We start from the raw sequence: 14380 nt of genomic DNA, 5'->3' as shown, positions 1-14380 counted from the left end.
TTTCCCGGAAGGGGGTGGGGGGGGGGGGGGGAGGAAAGAGGGAAATAGAGGGAGGAATTTGCCTCACGGGTTATGGCAGGCCAGTATCTGGCCACACGCTGGACCTGCCCTGGCTAGAAAGCAGAGGGAAGGGGCCAGCCCAGCTCACTGGAGCAGAGTAGAGCTCTGCCCAGCCCAGAGAGCATGCTGGGATGCTGGGGGTGTCTGGTTTATCTTAAACCAGCAAGGGGATAGACAGACATTGCATAAACTGGCTTGACCCAAATCAGTTTAGTCTGATACTACATTCAACCAGATTTCTCTCAAACTGGTTTCGGTCATTTTCAAACTGATTTATGTACAACGAACATCTGTTCTGTTACAGGTTTAAATACATTTCAGATTACTTCAACCGGTTTGTGTGTAATGCCTGTCCCTGGTCTGCATAGGTAATTTCCCTTTGACACCCGAAGGTAAGGATCAGGGATGGGGAGTGAGAATGGTTTTTCCTCTTACAGTTGCTGCATGTATCACTGATGTCAACAGATAAAGCTAATCAACCTTTGCATTTTGGGAAAGTTTACAAAAAGGTTCTCATATATTTAAGTTAATTTCTGTCCATGATTACCACAGTTCTGTTATACCTATGTATAGGACTGGCATAAGGATTTAGCAGAGGGCTAATGAGAATGTTCTTGTAGAAACTGTCAGCTTCCTTTATTCACATTACAGCAAAAAAGGTGCACATATGCTTGGTGCAAGGATACTTTAGTTATGCCAGCCTCATGCTACAGGTCTGGAGCCAAGTTGCACATTTCTTTCAATCCCTGTAATTGGTTTATACCAATGAACATTTTCAAGTCTATATCTGTAAGAATAAAGTTAAAGACTTATATTTTGGTAAAACAAGCAGAGATTTGCCTTCACAGGACTAGGACTGCTATGTTATAAAGGAGCTCATCCCATCTCTTCTAGGCCATCACTGTAAATACCCAGCAGGTATGTATATACACACTGTTATAAATCTGGCCAAAGGCCATACAAGTTGTGTGTTAAAGTTGTGTCTACTATTAAGGAGTCGCATGTTAACTGCTATGTAACCCCACTGAAACAATGAATGATTCTGTATGAACAAGGGTGACTGAAATTTGTTAGTAAGGTGTGCTGCTATTGTCATGTTGGGATCAATAAACGATTCTCAACCACACCTAGAATCCAGTCCATTCTTCCCATATTAACATGTTTTCAGATGACTGCCATCGCTTCTTTATTACTGTATGTCACTAATGAGTGGATTAATTTGTTCAGCACAGGTATACTGATTTAGACACTAACAGCAACCAGAATATTGAAAAAACAAATAATCAAATCAGACTGGCAACTGAATACAGGGATTTCTCTGGGAATCTCATTGGCAGCAATGAAGGCAAACAAAGAAGTTAAATTTACAGGAAAATAAGTTTTGACTCATGCACATTATAGGCAAGATTTGTTCCTTCAAAGATCTGCATGTCTATGTTGCAAGTTTTGGAAGATCCATATACAATATTCCAGTGAGATACTGCTAGTCAGTAAACATGGGTTTTTCAGTATGCACATCTGTAAAACACGAAATGTGCTTATGCTACTTCTTTGAAGAAAGGCATTTTTCAACATGCCTTAAAATAGATTCCTACTGTGCTTCCCCCCCAGTCACACAACCTACGTCAACATATTCACTGTAATTTATATTATGTAAAGAATAAAAGAAAACTACATCTTACAGTACACAGTTCAAGTTTATTCAACATATATGTGAAACAGAAGGAAAAAAGAAAAAAAAAAAGACAGACTCTACATGATTTCATTCAGGTCTTACTACCCAGCAATGCATAGTCCAGTGACATTATACACTGTACCCAATCACTATTTATTTCACTATTTTCTCCTAGAAATTATAGTATTTCATGGTAACACGTTACACGAGTCTGTAGCCAAAGAACAAGAATGTGAAACTCCTCTGATTTTACAGAAGTGCTTCAAGTGCCTCTCAATATTTCTGCCATTTCTATTCTGATTTCTGGGCAACTGAGCAGCATGGTGGCTATTGTAAATATTATTAATTTGGAATTAAAAAAAATAGTCTTCATCAATGGACTGAGATTTCAGATCACAAAGTTATCAGGATAGTGTCATAAATTCACATAATTTCACCGAGTACTAGAATCTGGATTTATATTTCTCATCTATGTGAGGAATGAAATAAAATTTTATGGAGTTAAACAGATTCATTTCAACTGAATATCTGAATGAGTTAAAAGAATTCTTTCCAAATTTAATGGCAACATCTTTTCCTTGGTGGACACAAACATATTAGATATAAATAACTTGCTTTAGTAAAATTCAACTTTTGGATAAATCATGCTAATATATTAAGCAGCCTCCAAAATAACCTTGGGGACCTAGAACTCTCACACTTTGAAAGATGGAACGAACTGCATTTCAAAATAGTTTACAGAATTAAATAATTTTAAAAGCGATTTACACAATTATAAGTATATTGTCTTGTGACTAAATTAATGCATTCTGTCATATTGGCATGCAACTGATTCAGACAAAAAAATTCAGAGCCGTTAGCAAATGAAAAAAAATGTTTTGGAGTGATATTAAAAAAAAAAAAAAGATGGAGCATCAAATAAGGGAAATGTATTCTAACCAGCTTCTCTGCAAAGGAGATGGCCCTTGCCTAAAAAAAAAAAGAGCACATAAAGCACAGGAAGAGGTAATTGTTAAATGAAGGATCTGGCAAATATGTAAAGCCACTGATGCAAGTGGCATAACTGAAGATTTAAAAAAAAAAAAAAGTTGCTGCTGTGACCTTCATTGATACTTAATGACCTACATTTTTCAGCAGTTCTTAAACAAGATTTTGCATATAAAGAAGTTACTGGACACTCAAACAACCTCCCTTTGCCTCAGTTCCCCATCTGTCTAGCGAGGATTCTACTTCTATTCCATCTCCTTCCTATTCAGACGACAGAATCTTGAGGATAGTTCCTTAATGTGGATTTCCACTGTGCCTACTTCAGTGCAACCACAACTGTGACAGGAGCTTCAAGTCTCACTGCAAAAGTTCCTGAGAAATTTAGTATTTTAATGTAGTTCAAGTATTTGTTGCTTTATGCTTTCTTTTTGTTATCTTGTATCAGTCAGCCACTTTAAAACCATGGGCCCTGGCTATAAAATTCTTCACCTATATCAATTACAGTTCAAAGAGTTCACTTTATTACGTTGAGAGCAAGGCTAAAAACAAAAACAAAAAAACAACACCTGTTTCTTGTATTTCTCTCTTTGGTGCTAAGTGATTTGAACCAATAGAATAATGTTAAAATTTTGAAGTTATGTTAAATTATTTAATTGTAAAAAAAAGGATTTGCTGGGAGAGGGGGAAAATAAGTCATCTTCCTTTTTTTCCCCTGACAAGTTCCAATAATCACATTTTTAATGAAGCTGTAGAGTGTCTTAAAAACAACAAAATCTAGGACACAACACAAACAAAAAAAAAGTTAAAAACAAAACTAAAAATAAGAAGAATAATGCACCTTGGTTTTATATCTTCTGAATACCAAACGTCATTAAAATGGACAGAAAGTTAGAAATGATTTTTTGACCATAGCATTCTCCAAGAAATAATCTGAAAAAGAAAAATTCTAATTAGTATTATTGAGTACAATTTATGGTCCCTGTTCCCCTCTCTGCTAAAAAAATGCCTCAGGAGTAACAAATACATCAAAGAAATACATGTCTTTGAAAGATGTATGTGCCTGCCACATTTTCCTCCTGCATTGCAGGAAACGGTAGGAGTGCAGCAGGGGACACAGTCTGTTAAAAGGGAAGTAGATGGTATCTAAGGGAATTACCGCCCAAATGTTATGGATACCTGGACAGACATAAATGCCTTTCATACCCCTCCCACCTCCCTACATCTTCATCAACAGCACTTAAAAGCTAGTAAAATACTTTGTTACTGGTTGCTTCTCCACAACTTGTTTTGCACTCACAACTGCTCTGCCAGTACTGGGAGAGGTGGGCAGGAGGAGTAGATACAAACAGTCTGGTGTCATGTTTTACGTTCATTACCACATTAAATTTGTTTGGCTGTTGGGATATTGAGGTTACTGCCTACCATGCCAATCAACATTCCTTCATTCTTTCCTTTTACATCCCCATCTTCTGCCATCTGCCAGTTATTGTTTTCTGCCTCAGTGATAAACATTTTGCTGTGGGGACCGTCTTTTTATAATGTGTTGTACAGAACCTAGCACAATGGGGTCCAAGGCTACTTAGATGTTATGCCAAGGCAAATAATAAAAATTTGTCTGTTTTCATACAGGAACATAACACGTTCTGTGGAGTCAGTGATCCCAGTTTTCTCCCCCTGCTCCATCAGGCCACACATGCCCAGTACAGTATATGCATTTTTTTAATAGACCTGGAAAGAACATGGTGAGGAACTACCACATGATTGCCCCTCTTGTCCATTTAGCATTGTGTCACTGTTTTTGCTGAAGGAGTTTTGAGCATGTTCACATCAGGCTGGAGACCAATACAGGAACATCTGAGCCAGCTGTTCAGTGAAGGCAGAATTCAAAAGGCTCACATAACAACATTTACAACTCATGTAAGTCCTCTTTTGAGTGTTTAAAGTAGGACTTCAGTGAGGCACAGACCCCATGATAGTCTTCTGCAGATGAGTAAGTGTCACTCTGAGTTAACAGGTCTCTCAAGCCAAGCAAAACAGATTGAGGAGAGGCTATATTCCTACACCTCTTCTCTTAAGGAGTAGGGCTGTCAAAAGATACAGCCCATGGAGCCCTATGATCCAGCACCCAGTGCTATCTGTGGGTCTCAATGTTAACCCGCAGGCAGCATGCAGGGTGTGCTGGAAGGCTCTGCGCATCATACGCAGTGCCCGTTCCAGTTCACGTCCCAAAACGGTGGAGCACAGGCACATGCATCGCAACCCTGAACCAATGCTGTGTGCAACACAGCCGTGGGGTGGGAAGAGCAGGACTGCGCAACATATGTGGTACTAATTCCAGCCACTCCAAAAGATGCAGTGGATCTAGCATGCAGGTCAAATTCAGCCTGTGAACCAGCCCTGAACCATTAAGCAGCCATGGGGGCTAGATGAATTTAACACTCCAGTTTTAAAAGAAATCCAAAGTCTAAAATGTTCCAATCCCAGAAAGCAAAAATTCACTAGACAAATCTCAAAAAGTAACACAGTTGTAACAACTGAAATGTTTTTAGAGTGAAACATTTGGAAACACTTCAACAAGGAAGCATTTCAGCCAGGGGACACACATATGGCTTAAAACATTGCAGCCTCCTCTAGCACCAGCCAAGGGTTGAGAGAGCAGGCTGTAGCAACCTGCTACACAATTCCTCCTCCCGTCACAAGAACTAGGAGGTAAAGGGGAAGGGAGAGAACCAGAAAAGAGGTAAGCAGGAGTGAAGGGGCAGCAAGGACTCCCAAATCCCTTAAACCTCTCTTTTCTCCCCACAGAGGAAATTGTAATTGGAGAGCCCAGCTGCAGCATCAGTGGGAGTCCCATCAATCTGGCAGGGAAAAAAAAAAAGCAAGCCCAGCTCCAGCCCTAGCCCCAGCTTAGATCATGCGTGCTGTCCCTCTGCATGTCACCAACAACGAAAAGCTCCAAAATAGGACCTCACTTCAAGAGCTACTATTCAGAATGTTTCAGTTACCTTTAGAATTTTTCAGAGGGCTTATTTCAAAGGTCCACCTGTACAGGCTTGTGTCTCAAAGATCTCAGAAACGTTTTAATTGTCATGCCTGTCCACACCCTAGATTTCACTATGAAGACTTTCTTAAATTGTCAAAAATGTCACTATATAAGTTACCAAGGATGCATAACAAACAGATACAAAATCCTTAAATACATGCATGTTGTTGCCAGGAGCCCCAAAAGTTTCTCAATCTAGTAACAGAATTGCTAATTTGGCAACTCTGTTTCATCTTTATTAATGCCAAAGTGCTAATTTTCTGTCTTTTCCTGTCTAATGTAATTCTCTGGCTCCATTTCCAGTTTTAGATGACCTTCCGTTTCATTTAACACTTGTATAGCAGACAATTTTATAGCAGCAAATATACATACATACACACAGGTTTATTTTTAACATGGTTAATAGTTTATTTCAACTTACTCTTTGTCCCATAGAATATAGTAAAGGATAACCAAAAATAAAAGCCACACCTGAATGAAAAATTAATTTTGTGGATCTACATCAGCGATTCCCAGCCAGGAGACTTTTTGAAAGGTGCCCTGAGGTATGAGGAGATAAGTGCAGGCTCAGGCTTGTTCCCATCATCCCTGCTGCCCAACCCCCCTGCCATGAAGCAAAAAGCAATGGGATGCTGCTCAGTTCACAAAAAAAGTTAAGGAGGGGTGCCTTGAGTCAAATGAGGGAGGGTGGGGAAATCTAGAAGGCCTGAGAAGCACTGGTCTACAGTATTTAAAATTATATCACTTTGGAAGAAAATAAAAGTGTCAGCACATGTTATGACATCATGCTCTTTAAGATGCTTATTTTAGCTGTCTATTATTCTCTTTATAGAACTATTTTAGCATTTTTCTATTGGTGAGAAGGCCTTATTTTTTGTAGAAGAAGCACAAGCCTAGAGCATGAAAGTCAAATCTCCATCCTTTAAAACTTCACATAATAATGACATGCGATATAAATTTTTTCACTCTTTATCGAGGACCAAGTTGATGAGTTTTTCATGAGGTTTTTATGACATCATAAATACCTTTGATTCCATAACATATATTCCAATACGTTAGCCAAGCTATTTTCAATGATTTTTAATGTTATGTCTATGGCAATTTAGAAATGCCATATGCACTCACAGGTGAAAAATCATTTTTCTACATAGAAATATAATTACTGTGTATGATCAAAGTGGCCTTAAAATGTTGAAGATTAATCTAAGACATAACAACTGTTTACTTCCATTCACCTAAGAGGCAAACTGTTTAAAATAAGGTTGGAATGAATGGTTGCAGTGCTGAAGTTCTCCATCCCTATAACATAAGTCCCTGTTACTGGAACTATTTAATATAAGGCCATCAACCCCAAGGTCCTTATTCAGGTAACACTCTACATTAACTTTAATAGGATCATTGATTGGTAAGTGCTTGAACAACTGAACAAAAAGATACAGGTTCATCTGACAGGGAACAATTACACTATCAAAAGGTGCTATCATGCATCTGGCTACTGAGGTTTACACAGTGCAGCCTCATTCATCAGAAACATCGTGTCAAATTCTCTTAGCGCAAGGCCAGGGGACAATTTTTTTATTTTTTTTATTCATGCTCACTAGAACATGACACCATAAAAAGCCCCATTAAAGTCAACGAGACTGAAAGAATTGCGATACCCTTGCTGCACAGTCTACAATCCAAATTTGTAATGTTTTGTGAAAACATTTACTTTTTAAAACAAAAGCCAGAGTTCAACTTGCAAGGAAACAAATGTACAAAAAAACCATCATCTTTGCATTGCAGTTAACTGAGAAAAGCTAATTAGACATATGCTGTTGATCACAGGATCCAAATTTTGGCATGTAAGCTTGGTTCAGCTGACTTTGTGAATCCAGTGCAATCAATGCTGTTTGACCAATAAGCGTGGGATAAAAAAGAAACCTGAAAGCAACTGGACATGCACATATTTGGTATGGATGTTTCAGCATAGACTGAGAACAACAGAATAAACACAGAAAGACTTTGTGAGAAAGGAACAAAAAACAGTTTATTTAACTAATCATATTTTGTCCTTGGATACTCTCATGCTGACTAGTTAAGCTCTCTCTCGACTCATAAGTCGAGACTTCTGGTTTAGGAAAAAATAACTTATCCAGCTAGGTAAGTATTTCCAAACTACTGCCACTTAATATGTATGCAGTACCTGCAGTTGATATATTGCCTAAAACTAAGTTGCAAGCATTGGAAACATGAGGTGTTTGGGAAGGGGTACCCCGGACCTTCCTCATGGCTTTATTTATTTATTTTATGGTGACTCATGGCCTGGGAAGATTAGAAGCAGATGTCTTATTCATCAAAATAATAATAAAAAGTGTGCTAATTTGTGGGCAGCTCTGTATGTTTTAGTTATCCAAAACACACTTTCATCTCATACAGCTTCACATTCAGTAGGTAAATAAGCTTGCCATGAGAACTGTGGTATAACTATTATATATGCAAATCTACATTTACTCACAAGCACTAAAAATTAATTGCTGTAGAAGACTAGCTCTCCATATAATAGATGCACTCCCAGACATTGCTGCTTTTCTCTGTTTCTGTTAAATTGTGTTATATTGCATCACTATACAGAAATCAGGACAGACTCCCCAGATGCCTGAAAATTTATAGGAAAATATGTTAAAATAATTTTAAAAATTCTACCATGTATATTATGAAGGTAACTGACCAGGTAAGATCAAACTTCCCTTTGTTACCCAACTGCTGTAAAATCTATAAAGATTATTTTATTCCATTTTCTCTGGCTTTCTCCGTCTCCCTAGATTTTCTTTTTTGGTTAGTAAAAGTTAATTTAGAAACAGAAACAAAAATAAGACAATATGGCACTTCATGTTCAGATACAAGCTTGTTAATTATTTAGGTATCTAGATATATGTACAAACCAATCAAAAAAATTATAAACAAATTTTAATAAGATTCCCAGATAGGTGTCCTTTCACTTAGCCACAATGGGAGGATTATTGCTGATGGATTACCAGAAATTTTGTTAATTAAAAAGAAGTGGTAGCAGTCAAGACAGCTGTATAATTAAGAAAAAAAAATGGTTTTAATACAATTTTATGAAGAAGCTCTGAAATGTTTTGCAGAAGTGTCAGTCACAGGTATAATTTCCTCTCTCCTTGGTTGACACAAGTACCTTACGAGCATACATGGTTACAATTAAGCACCAATATGATGCTGAGATTATTCTTAGTTTCTTCAAAAAAAGCTAAAGAGAAACATGGAAAGAATTACAGAGAAAACATAAGCAGAGGACAGTTGTTGACAATTTTACCTACTTTACATCCACCACGTTTTAATACATGGACTCTAAAATTGAAGGTACTCAAAACTGAAAGCCCAAAGCAAATTACTTACAAGTAGTTTAGCTATAAAATGGTAAATTTAAGTAATATTGGCTTCCATAGACAAATAGGGATGTATTCTTCAAGAACAGAATGTACACATTAGTTGCTTGCTGTCTTGGCAAGAAACACTGTATATAAGTGGTTACCTGCCTCTTAATCGTCTGGAAAAATGTTCACATACACATGGGTGTGTACACACACACACACACACACACACACACACACACACACACACACACACGTAATTAAAATGTTGACTTTTCCAGCTAGCCAGCAGTTAGCATTACCGTGGAATCTGCAATAGCAATATGTATCAAAATTCTAACTAGCACTATTTCTTAATATGGAATTAGCACGTATTTTGTAAGGGTAGGCCAATGGAAACGCATCCTATATTTCCATCAAGAAAAAAAACAAATAACCATTTCTTAAGCCCATTGACTACTTTTTTCTTTGTCTTACAGCAAAAGTGCTTAGTTTACTGTGTAGACAGATGATTTTTAAAAGTTAAATGAAATATCAACTATACAAAAAACCCACATTGGTTTATATATTTATTTTCATTTCTGAAAGTAAACCACTTTCACCACTGCTCTGAAATGCACCCAAATAGCTTATCTGAAGCAGAAAATGCTCTTCAAAAACTTAACTACCAACTAGACGGGAAGACATCAAATGCTTAAGGCACAGGACTGTTTGTTGGGATAGTTTTCTCTTTCAAACTTCACCACCAACTAGCTGTGTTATCTCAAAAAGGTTGCTTAATACTTTATGCCTTGGTTTACCCACCTTTAAAAAAAACGGGAAAATTCAGACTTACCTGTTAAATCGCAAAAGGTTTCATTCATTCAACAGCCTTCGTGAAACAATTTAGGTACTAAAATGGTACATGGTACCACACACAAAGATGTCTTCGTATACCATGTCTACGACTTTCAGAAACATATGCTTTCCATTGGATTTTATACAACCTTTGGCATTTATTCCATATGATTTGTTTAATGCATCTTTCATTTTTCAAGAAGACAGACAACAACACATTTGCTTGGCTTACTGCCTCCACCGACCATTAATACACAGCTAATAAATGAATGAGCAAAGGGACAAAAGGATTTTGCAAGTTTATTGGATTGCATTTACATGACTTCTCCACTGGCCAATCCTTAATAATTATTTTAAAAGAAATTACTTTAAAAAGTAATGTCAATCCCTTCAAATAATCATACAAGTTACAAGTTCTCTTATGTAAAGAAATTAGGCCAGAAAAACTCCCATTGACTTCAACGGACTTTGGACCAAGCCATCAGTCCGGGAGTAGTGTTCATGTACCAAGTTCCATCAGCATTGCTCCAACTCTTACATTATTCCTCTCCTTGGTCTGTAAGCAATCCCACTGAAATCCATGGCGTTACTCAGACAGAAATGTATTACTTAATCCAGCTATGGATGGCAAAAAATCTGGTACGTTGAAAAAAAATAGTGGGCCAAATTATAGGATCAAGTAAATCATTGCTACTAAGGTCAATGGAGCTATGCCAACTTACAGCTGCTGAAGATCTGTCCCAGGACCCCTCTATGGTGCTGGCATAATCACTGAGCCTGATCCTACATTCCTTTCACTTCCAAAGCTCCTACTAACTGGAAGGAATGAAAAACCGCACTATGAGAATGTGACATGACTCTAGAATAAGTATGTTTTTTAAAAAAAAAAAAAACAAACCCTCATAATTCTATGCAAAAGTAATTAAAACCCGTTATATGCTCTAAGTTGGTGAAAACCAAGAATATATTTTAGTTCAGAACTTTTAAAATCCTCTTACATTCTCTTATACCCCTGGAAATTCTTGCCATGATATTGTTGTATCAGACCAATTCTGCTTACCCCATTCAGACAAATATTCCTAGTGATATACCTGGGGTTCCTTGATCAATAGGGAACATGGCTTGGCCCACAGCTTTAAAGCTAGGTACATATTATTTGCCTACAAAATTGACCATGAGAACCATGATTAACTGTATTCATTTTCTCATGGAGGTCACACTATTTCTTTTATTGTTTTTATGTAAAATTTCTTTCCAGGATATAATCCTGCAAATATCTGCTCATTTACAGAGGACTCACTAGCCTATGTAAATCCCAGACAGCCAAGGCAGTCAATAGGACAAACAGAAGGACTAAATTGCATGACTAAAAGGTTTACAGGATTGGATCCTCAGAAGTTATTCAGACCAATGTACAGACACTAAAGGAAGAATGGAGTTATTTGATATGTGACATCTTTAAAATCAAGAACTAGCCTTTTTATTCTGTGCTGCATATATCGATTGCTGCAAATAAGCAATGAATCTCTTTTCTAGCTAGGAATTTCCTTAAAAAAAGAAAGGCATTTTAAAAAAATATCTAGAATCTCACATAATGATATACACTGTGAAAAATCTATAGGAATTTTTTCGTGTGTGTGTGTGTGTGTGTGTGTGTGTGTGTGTGTGTGTGTGTGTGTGTGTGTGTGTGTGTGTGTGTGTGTGTGTGTGTGTGTGTGGATATCCATCTGTCTCACCAGAGGATTACAGCTGTTTCCCTTGTAAAAATATTAGAGAATGCCGATTTGTGGTGCCAACTGAAACAACTTCTAAGTATTACAATGAATAAAAACCTTATGCATCTGCTTCATGTAGCTATTGATATAGAATGAAAACAGATTAAATCAACAAGAAGTTAGCACTAAATTTACAAGAAAGGTGTGCTTTAAGAATGGCTTAAAATAATGTTATTTCATCGTTAAACATTTCATCATTGAAATAGGATAATTTTCTTTGACAAGTATTATACAACATCAAGATGTACAGATAAAAAGTCAACACCAAGGTATACCAACAATTTTCCATCCACAGTTTGTCTTTCATAACTTAAAGGTCATTTTTTAATTCTTTTCAGACACTACAAAATAAAAAAAAATTAAAAATATCTATTCAATCAGCTTTCTGTTAGAACCAAGTTCTTATTGGATGTAAAAGGAACTATAAACATATTTAAAAGAGTTGAATAAGTTACATATCCTATATACCACTTTTACCTTTGCAATTTTTCTTTTCCAGTATCCATAACCAATCATTGCTCTGCTCTTCCATTATGCTTCCTTTATTGCAGAGTGAGAAGCTTCTTCATTAAGTGGCATTAAAAATAGAATACACCCGAACTCCCAAGTGGAGCATGCTCTAACTGTGCTAATGCCACAGTTCTCAAGGTAACCATGCTCAGATGGGAACCGAGAGGCAAAGTCAATGTGAGATTAGTAATTTGCAAGCCTAATTGTGCACACAAACTTGCCTTGATCCATGACGAAGACTGTTAAAACAAAAATTAGTGTGCAGTTAAATTACGTGACTGAAAAGTTGAAGGCCAGTTCAACAAATGTCTTCGCTACCCAACACCTTGGCTTTAATTCTCTGTCTAAAGATTTGGGTGTTTGGTCTGGAGGATGAAGAGAGAAATCTATACTTATTCACACATCCAGATAACCAAAGTTGGAAGAGTCTCAACGGCAATCAAAACAGCACCTGTATTTACACCTTTTGTTTAATTATTTAGTGCATTTACAGGAATGTCATAATGTAAACAGTAACACTGGAATAGACACAAAACAGCAATGTATACACCTGGGGAGGAGGGATCATAGCTACCACAGAGAAATGTACCAGAAACCAAAGGAGATTCCAGTTGATTGAAACAGCAAATGAGTGTGAAAAAAATAATAAAGTTAACAGAACTGTACATAGAAGGGTGCACTACAGGAGACCATGCCTTACTAACATCTATAAAACAATGCGGTTGAAACAATGCACATTCAACTTGGGACAATTAAAAAAAAATAACAGCAGCCCAGTCACATTCACTACTTCTTACCAAAGCAACAGACTACCGAGATATTCAGCATTAAGTTTATAGCTCCCAAACTAGGATTTCTTTTGTGATCACAACAAAATAATAATGCTAACAAAGCACACAGGAGATTTCCAATCAAACCAAACTGCTGCCCAGTGGGAAGATTTAAACATCAAAATCAAGTAAGCCTGATCTTTTCTTTTTTTCCCCCCCTCCTATCAAATTGGGGACACACACGCCTATTTTTTCATTATTTTTCACAGATCAACAGGGAAAAGTTCTCTGCTCCAATTACTAAAAAGGACTGGCCTTTCTGCATTTCTTGTTAACAGACCACTTTGAAATGTCTCCATAACACTGAAGAGCCTGTCTGGAAAGCAGGCTCCAATTATTTTTTTAACTATCACAAATCAAATGGGATGACCATTTCCCAGAAAAGCCCTACCAGAAGCCAAACACTCCTAGTGGCTCCCGCTGCACTTCGCCTCATCCAAATCACCCCAATTTTTGAGGTTCCCCCCCCCCACTTTAATGCCATGCCAAAATGCCTCGCCATCTGCTTTATTTATGGTGCAAAGAGTCAACCGGGGCCGGTACAAATAATGGTACCCTGCCCACAGCATCCCCCCCCCCTTCCACTTTTCGCTAGAAGAAGTGTAGCTCACAGAGAAGAAGGGGTGTGTGGCGGGAGGGGGGGAATTAAACTTCCTCAAGCTCTGCCTATACCTGCCTCTTCCAGGGACAGCCAATTCATTCAAAGGGGCCAAGCCCCAGGATCTGCCAGGGCTGCCATGCAAGCGGGATGCCAGCCGGGCTGGTGGCTTCAGAGCCAGGATCTCCGGTGCCCACCCAGCACAGCCAAGACTGCGTCCAGGTCGCCTCTCCGAGCACCCGAGGGCGGCGGCAAGGCGTTGGGTGCCCGCGCCCGGGCCCTGCTCCTCAGGCTGGCGCCCCCTGAGCCCCAAACCGAGGTGGGGGGAGGGAAAGGGGATGCAGAGATGGAAGCGGGGAGGACACAGACATGCTGCAACGCCGAGGACAAGGACAAAGGACCCGGAGCGCCCAGGGGCTCTTTACCTTGCGTGCCCGCCAGCTTCTGGGGTGGGTTTAGTTTGGGGTTTGGTTTGGGGGGTTTTTTCGGAGGGGGTAGGGGGGCTGTTTGTTTACTTGGCCGCCGCCGCCGAGGCTGCTCCAGTCAAGTGGCCGCCGCCTTCCTCAAAGGCATGGTCTCCTCTTCCGCCGCCTCCGCCACCTCCGCCTCCTGCCCGGCGCCGCGCCTCGCTCTGCCCCTCTGCCTCTGCCCCTTCACCCTTGCATTCAGAGCCACTAAGTCACTTTTGATC

General features: G+C 38.6%; 1 protein-coding gene and 1 long non-coding RNA gene across 17 annotated transcripts in view; one reads left to right on the top strand and one right to left on the bottom strand.

The window, feature by feature from the left end:
* Positions 1-14321, bottom strand: part of ARPP21 (cAMP regulated phosphoprotein 21) — a 188458-nt gene extending 174137 nt beyond the window's left edge. For 15 of the 16 annotated variants that reach the window (XM_019508962.1, XM_019508970.1, XM_019508974.1 and 12 more), the window contains exon 1: positions 14115-14321. The gene's annotated coding sequence lies outside the window, so the exon portion shown is untranslated. The remainder of the gene's footprint in view (positions 1-14114) is intronic. The other variant, XM_019508963.1, reaches the window with a different exon arrangement.
* The window catches only part of LOC109291814, a 10435-nt gene continuing 10021 nt past the window's right edge, over positions 13967-14380 (top strand). The window contains exon 1 of the long non-coding RNA XR_002095958.1: positions 13967-14138. This is a non-coding gene — a long non-coding RNA (uncharacterized LOC109291814). The remainder of the gene's footprint in view (positions 14139-14380) is intronic.

Source organism: Gavialis gangeticus, unplaced genomic scaffold, assembly GCF_001723915.1.
Source record: "Gavialis gangeticus isolate Ggan-Ray unplaced genomic scaffold, GavGan_comp1, whole genome shotgun sequence".
NCBI classification, from domain to species: Eukaryota; Metazoa; Chordata; order Crocodylia; family Gavialidae; genus Gavialis; species Gavialis gangeticus.
This window is presented reverse-complemented; position numbering and strand designations above follow the sequence as displayed.